The following is an 8,020-nucleotide window of genomic DNA, read 5'->3' as shown; positions in this document are numbered from 1 at the left end:
GAAACCGCTTGTTTGACGACGAATGCCGGCAAGCGCACGCAGCGAAACAACAGGCACACAAAACGGAGCCGTACAGAAGGACCAGAGCTGCTGGCAAGCTCTACGAGAAGAAGAGGAGAGATGAACACCGGCTTTTTAGATGAAAAAAAGAGAGCACGAGAAGCTCGCGATCGAGGAGATAGAGGAATGCCACAACAGGAATGAGGTGCGTAAATTTTACCAAATGGTAAAAAACCTCCCAACGGTACCAGCCACGAACCGAAGCCAGTAAAGACGATCAGGGGAACATCGTAGTGAAACAGTGTTCTATGTTGAGAATATGGAAAGACCACTTCTCCAAATTATATAACGGCGATGACGAACCGAAATCCGCTGTAAGGGAGATAGAACCGCTCAACCTATGCGACGCAGATAAACAATTCCGCCTACCCGACCTAGACGAAGTGAAGATAGCTATATCTAAACTGAAGTGAAACAAAGCTGCTGGAGATGACGGCATCGCTGCCGAACTATTTAAAGCAGCAGGCATCTGCAAAATATGGTCGGAAGAAAGCATGCCCGATGAGTGGAATCGCAGCATAGTATTCCCGATGCATAAGAAAGGAGACCCTCTAAACTGCGCCAACTACAGAGGCATCATTCTCCTTAAAATTGCATATAAGAACCTCTCTGCCGTATTATGTGAACGTCTGAAGCCATTCGTCGACAACCTGATCGGTCCTTATCAGTGTGGCTTTAGACCAGAAAAGTCCACTATCGACCAAATATTCACACTACGGCAGATCTTGGAAAAAAACCAGGAGCTTCAAATCGATACCCACCATCTCTTTATTGATTTTAAAGCCGCGTATGACAGCATCTATAGGGAAGAGCTCTACCGAGCAATGTCTAGTTTTGACATCCCTGTCAGACTTATCCGTTTGTGCAGAATGACGATGGAGAATGCACGGTGCTCTATCAAGGTCGGAAAAGATCTCACCGATGCATTTGATGTCAATAAAGGTTTTAGACAAGGCGATGCACTGTCATGCGACTTCTTCAACATAGTTCTGGAAAGAATTGTGCAAAACTCAACCGTCAACACTAAAGACACAATCTTCCAAAGGTCCATCCAATTACTCGGATACGCATATGATATTGACATAATTGGAAGATCAAAGCGTGATGTCAGTGGAGCGTTTTTGAGCATTTCGACTTAAGCGGAGAAGATGGGTTTAGTGGCCAATGAGGGCAAGACCAAGTATATGCTGTCATCAAAAAAAAGACTTTGAATAACGACGTTTTGGATAAAACATCACCATGGATAGCTATAACTTCGAGGTAGTTAAGGACTTTGTCTTTCTAGGCACAGCTATTAATACAGACAACGACACCAGCGCTGAAATCAAACGAAGAATAACTCTTGCAAATCGCTGCTTCTTTGGACTTAGAAAGCAATTGAGAAGTAAAGTCCTCTCTCGAGCATCCTAAATCATATCATCCCGGTTCTCATTTATGGCGCTGAGGCCTGGATACTGTCAAAGAAAGATGAGAGCGTCTTAGGATGCTTCGAGAGAAAAATTCTTCGGGTGATTTTTGGTCCGGAACGCATAGATGGAGAATGGAGGAGAAGATATATCGACGACCTGCACGGGCTGTACAGCGACACTGACCTAGTTAGCAGAATTAAAGTCCAACGGCTTAGATGGCTGGGTCATGTAGAGCGAATGGACATCAACGCTTCAGCCCGGAAGGTCTTCAAATCCAATCCCGAGGGCGCAGTAGAAAAAGACCGCGACGCAGGTGGCGCACTCAGGTGGGTGAAGACCTCAACCAACTTGGCGTGCGAAACTGGAGACAGCTAGCTAGGGACCAAGCTGGCTCGAGACATATGTTGGTTAAGGCCCAGGTCCACCCTGGCCTGTAGCGCTGCCTTAAGAAAGAAGAAGAAAGAGACATTTTTAAAACTGCGGCAGCATAAGTTGTCGAAATGTGTCAAATATTTTCGGAATGAAATAGCACATCTTAACTACAAAAGTATCATTTATGGCTTTTAAAGTTTATTTCTAACACAACAAACCCTTGAAAAAAATGAGCATATGGGATCAAAACTGCTTGCAAAAGTTGGCCAACTCGCGTGGGCTTCGTGTATTAAACTGTCGTCCAGTTAATGGTTGTAATTGTTAAACTCCGAAAAAAATTCATATCTTATAGGTACAATTTAAACAAAAGCATTTTTCGACTCTTATTTCAACTCAAAATCTTCCCAACTTAAAATTTTGTCTTCCTTAAACTTTTAAACTCTTTTATATTTCCCACGTTTTCATTCCATGTGCCACACAACAATTCTTATAAATTATAAAACAAACATCAAATTTTATACATATATAATTTCACACGCTTATTCCTCTGAGATATCATAAAGACTGCATTGCAATTCCATAAAAGGCTTCCACCCAGTCCATAAGTCACTTCAAGTTTTCCTAATGGCAAATATAAACATAATAATTGCACATAACCAGGAGATCATTCAATGCAAATGTCTCATTGGTTCGAGAGTCATTGTTTTGTTTTTTAAACTTGCCACATTAAGTCACAACAATGTTCCCATCAACCATATCTAGAGGCTATGTCGATCTATCTATATGCCTTACTTTTTATTAATAGATAATTTTAATCAAAACACGATGATTACATTCAATTAATAAGTTAGCAGATAATCTTTGTCTGTTTTTTTTTTAAGGTACATAGACGTACGCACGATTTGATCAGTGTTTGATCACAAGCTAAATTTAAACGCTTTTAACAACCCACTTCTGCCTTGTTCCCTTAACACAATATAGGTTTACTGTAGTCCCCGTGCGTTGCATGGGATTACAATTCCAATCATGCTATCTAGTTTAAACATATTCCAGACTTCCTTTATAGTTTTCGAAAGATAAATAAAACAAAAAGTGAATATTTTACGCACGGATCTATTTGGAGCCTATATACAATTTGTATATTATACATATTTAGATACTCCTCCTCCTTCGGGTTGAGTAATTCATATTGGGGCGAACATTAATTATTCATACAGTCCTACTAAATATCGCGCCCAACCAACAATATAATAAAACGTGTACTCGCAGATAGGTACTCTAGCTGATGTTGTTGTTTTTGAAGCTCTGAACATGCTCATAAGGCGGCCTGCTAAGCGTCAATATCAACTCAATCTTTTACTGATTTGTGTAGCGATCGAACGAAGAAGGTTTGAATTCTAGAATGGAGTTTTATTATTTCTTAACTTAAATTTAACAGGCTAAGTATTGGTTTGGTGCTTAAACTTAAAAAAAAAAAAACGAATACAAAAATTGTAAACTTCTAAGTAAGACATTCTTTCTCTGTTTGACATTTATTAAAGATGGAATTAAAATTTTAACTGACCACTGAGCAACATAAGATTGTTTGCCCAATATAACGCAATTTAAATTGACCGCTGTTGCCAGCAACTTGGAGTAGCGTCGTCTTCGCATTGGCTGAAACACAAACACGCTTCAGCTTTGCCTGACGCTGAAGCTTCGACCACCCGTTTCGTTAGGAAAAGAACGTAATGTTAAGTAATGTCACTCCAAACGGAAGCTGTAGTTCAAATTTGCTAAGCATTTGCTTTGACTGACAGCTCAACAGATGTAAAAGAGTCAACAAACAAAATACATTTGCTTTTGCAAGCTACTTCCGCGATAAATTTAATTTTTTCGATTTCAAAACTCATATTCTTTTTTGTATTTTGAGAAAAAATGAGAGAAGTGTCATTTTACAAATGTCACATCAGAAGTGTCATTCAAAGCAACCTCGAAGAAGGTCAACGTAACGCAGACGAAGCTGAAGCGTGTTTGTGTTTCAGCCATATTTTGTTTAAGTTGCTGGCAACTTAGTAAATCAGTGTAGAGTTTTTTAACTAGTATATGACAACTATAAACTTTAAAACCACGACAAATGGCCAAGCTTGCGATTACTTTTTAGGGGCAAGTTAAAGCTATCATTGGTTTTCATTATTAGACCCTTTTATTGCGGAATTGTTTTGTTCTATTATCGCAAACAAAATTCCTGAAGCATAAATCATTTCCCGATTCGAATCTAGTATTTGAGGTTAGAGTTTGATCATTTATTGAACTCAAACATCATCTGTTCATTCAAAACGATTTCATCATTGAAAAATCAAAAATGAACAAGAAGAAAAGTTTTGGGTTAAATCATTTTTTTTTCGGTAAAAAGTTTTATTTCAATACCAAAAAGTTAACTTTTCTAATGGCTTTTAAATTTGAAACAAAATTTTCAACTATGGAATCCAATTGAGCTATAACAGAGAGAGCTCAAATTCGAATTGATTTGAAAAGACATATGACGCCTTAGGTGTAATTTTATTTCGACTCAGGTGAAATATGCCTCCTAGTGTAAACAAGTCGAGTCAACCTCGTTCCAAGCTTCAAACTCGCTTTAAAACAACATGTAAAATTAGTTATGATATTCGAAAAAAATAACAATGTCATCATTTACCCTGTTTAATAATCAAAAAATTTGAATAGGTTTGTGATTCTTTTTTAACTTTAGTATTTAAAAATGCTTTAGAAATATATTTTTCAAAATTTTAACGACAACTACATGCAAACAAACAGTTCTTTATTCCTTTTTTATTTATTTTGACTCAATTCAACGAGGTATATAAAACGGAATCTTCGAATGAATGCATTCAATGCAAATTTGGTCTTCGAACTTATATAAAAGTAGTAAAAACTTTTGGATGACTTCTATTAATTCAATTTTAACCTCTAAAACAAGAATAATCTAAGCAATACAGAGTTCTGTCAAAAATAATCTCTTAAATGGTTTATTTTTAGTTCAACCTTCTAACTTCCATTAATTCTGTTTAAGCTATGCTTACATCAAACTTTCGTATTACTTAAAATAAAATTAATCTTTTTACACATTTCTGTAATAGGCAAAAACATCGTTCAATAGATTAACCTATACAAATCCTTTCAAACGGTTAATAAGAGTATCATACAGAGTTAAAAATGGCATAATAGGCTTTTCACTCCAAGTCCAAAATAATTTCGTGAAATTATCGGTTTTCGCCGAAAACCTACATCGGAAACTCAAGTTTTTCCATATATTTTTGATAACCCACAAGTTTTTGTAAGGCACAAGTTTTATATAAAACCTCTCGAAAAACTAGTAGCAATTCAAAGTTGAACTAAACAAACAAACCTTTCGACACATTCAGCGCTCAAATTAATGTAAACAAAAAAGCTGATGATGGCTGCTGTTAAAACAAATATTTCATTTTGAAATAAATTTGGTCGTGATAAGTAATATTATTTATACAATTTTCTTACAAAATAAGAATTACGAGTATTTCTTTTTGTTTTTTATTTACAGAATATGAAAGAGAGAAAAAAAGGAAACTTTGTGGGAGGTGCGTGGTAACAGAAAAAATATTGTGAAAATTTGCCAACGTCGAGAATAAAAGCCCTCGTGACTATTTGCGGCACTGGTGGTTCTTTTATGATTCTCCAAAGTTTCAATCGCTCTTTGTTAAGCGAGGAACAGGAATTCACAATGTATACTGGAGTGACGACTCCAAAGATGAGGAAGACTTGCTCATATAGTTCGTAATGACGTTTCCAAGGGATGCGTCTGCGAACTCGTCGCCACAAATATGTTCGACGCTTTCGCTTACTACCTGGAGAAAGACTTTCTGGTAACTCCGTTCAATTACAAGGGTTTGGGAGATATGAGGAAGGCGATAAGTTCATTTCTGGAGAATAAGTATGAAAGAAAATCTCAGGTGGAAGCTACTCGTAAGTCTCAAGGGGCTAGAAAAATTTGAGTCAAAACATTCCACAATGTTGGAATCGTTGTTCCAGTAAATAAAACCATAACAGTACATTGGACAAACCAGGTGAATCTTCAAAGGAAGAAGCCAAAGAAAATGGAGAAATTGCAGCCCATCATAACAGCTTCAGTGATCTCTCTGGATGAGTGTGATTTTGGTACGAATCTGGAACTAGAAATTGACCTTTTCTGGTCCTGCCATAAGGACCTACACGAAATCGTTCAGAATTTTCTCGGACAGCCACAATATATGGCGATCCTGAAGGCACATCTGGCCAACAGAAGCAATAGTCAGAAGCTCAGTATTTTTGATTGAATTTGTTGTGAAAGAAGAATAATATGTTTTAAATAAAATTAATTTTTATTGTAACAGTTTTGTTTATTGTTGATTCTACATTTTCTACACAATAAACTTCTCCTTATTTAATTGTTTGGACCGGTTAAGTGAACTGGTAGGATAGCTGCAGCCAAGTGAGCTTGCAGTTCTTGTTGGTTCATGTCGTGAGCCCATTCCATTCGTCCCCAGAACTTCAGTTGAAACTCTTTTTCTAGACGAGCTAGTTTTACGTTAAAATCATTATTTACTTTCACAAATAAACTTTTTCCCACAATTTTTTTCATCAAAACAAAATTTGACAGCCGGTGTTAAACAAATTTAAATGTCAAATGAACACGTGTAAATGTTCAGTGTGAACGATTTTCGGGTTTTCGAAAACATTTTGCCGAAAACCTGGTTTTGGGTTTGGTGTGAAAAGGCTATAACTTTGTTTTTCAATGAAAACGTTCAGTGCAATAAAAGGATAGTCAAAATTCGAAAATTTTATTCTATAATTTTATGTGATAATTTTGTAAACAAACAGTTCTTCGTGAAAAATGTTTCTAGATCACAAAGCCTTTTTTTAATGGATACCTTATAACTGTCAAAATTTGAAACAAACAGTTCTTCGAGAAAAATATTTCTCGATTGCAAAGACTTCTTTTCAATTTGATTGTGATTACTGTCAAAATAGAAAACAAACACAAAGAATTTATTTTTAAATGGATACCTGGTAACTGTCAAAATGGGAAACAAACAGTTCTCCACGAAAAACTTTTTTCCAAATGGATACCTTATAACTGATAAATTGGAAACAAACAGTTCTTCAAGAAAAAATTGTTTGGATCCCAAAGAATTCTATTCCAAATGAATACCTGGTCAAAGTCTTACGTCAAAACAAGTTCTTACGACCCATTAGTGGATCTTATAAGTATTTTTAAACCTCTCAATAACAATTAGCAATTCTAATGGGATTCATATAGGAGGTGGGGGTTCGAGAAAAACATTTATTATAATCGTAAGACCGAGACTTACTTGATGTAGATTTCCGTCAGCTCACAGAACAGTTCCATATAGATTCGTCCATCTCGCCAACTGACATATGGACACAAAAAGTAATCATTCTATACGGACAACCCAATTCCGACAACTGGCATCCAATCCATCCCAATTGTCAGAACTGCTTTGCTCTGGTCTGTCATCACTCGATTAGCATTCCAAGATGAAAAACATCCCTTGAACGGATACTAAATACATTTCGGTGTTGTTAATCTGTCACATTCGATTAGCATTTAAGTTTGAGCTTCAGAGCAATGAGAAATGGCGATCTTGCGCATATGTTCGAATGTTTTAATTTGGTTCTGTTTCCTTTCAAAACCATACAAGCTCGTGCCATATTGTATTGCTTTAGCTGAGGTAGTTCAGTTAAACAAATGAATTATTAATAAATGCCCGTAAAAAAACGAATAAAAAATGTTTTAATAAAAACACCGATTTTTTGTGTTGTCATCGTCGTAATCAATCGTAAACAAATCGAGGAACAAAGGATTATCAATTTTAATTCGAAAATGTTACTTCGAACGACAAGCTAAGCGGCTACAACGACGACGATGGACGTTTGTTCGAACAAGCTGTGAACAATTTAAAATTCAAATTTCGATTATTTATTTTTGTTGCTGCTGCTGCTGTGTTCGTTCGATAAAACGATTGATTAAGAAATGTTTGTGTTGTTTTAATGTGATCGAGGTTTTTTTTATTTTTTTTTAAATTTTGAATTGTTTGAGACCAGGCATTTATATTATGACAATGACAGACAGACCGACGGACTGCGGGCGCAGGCGCGGGTCC

Source organism: Eupeodes corollae, chromosome 2 (assembly GCF_945859685.1).
Source record: "Eupeodes corollae chromosome 2, idEupCoro1.1, whole genome shotgun sequence".
Classification (NCBI taxonomy): Eukaryota; Metazoa; Arthropoda; class Insecta; order Diptera; family Syrphidae; genus Eupeodes; species Eupeodes corollae.
The sequence above is the reverse complement of the archived record's forward strand: the minus strand, read 5'-3'. Positions refer to the sequence as shown.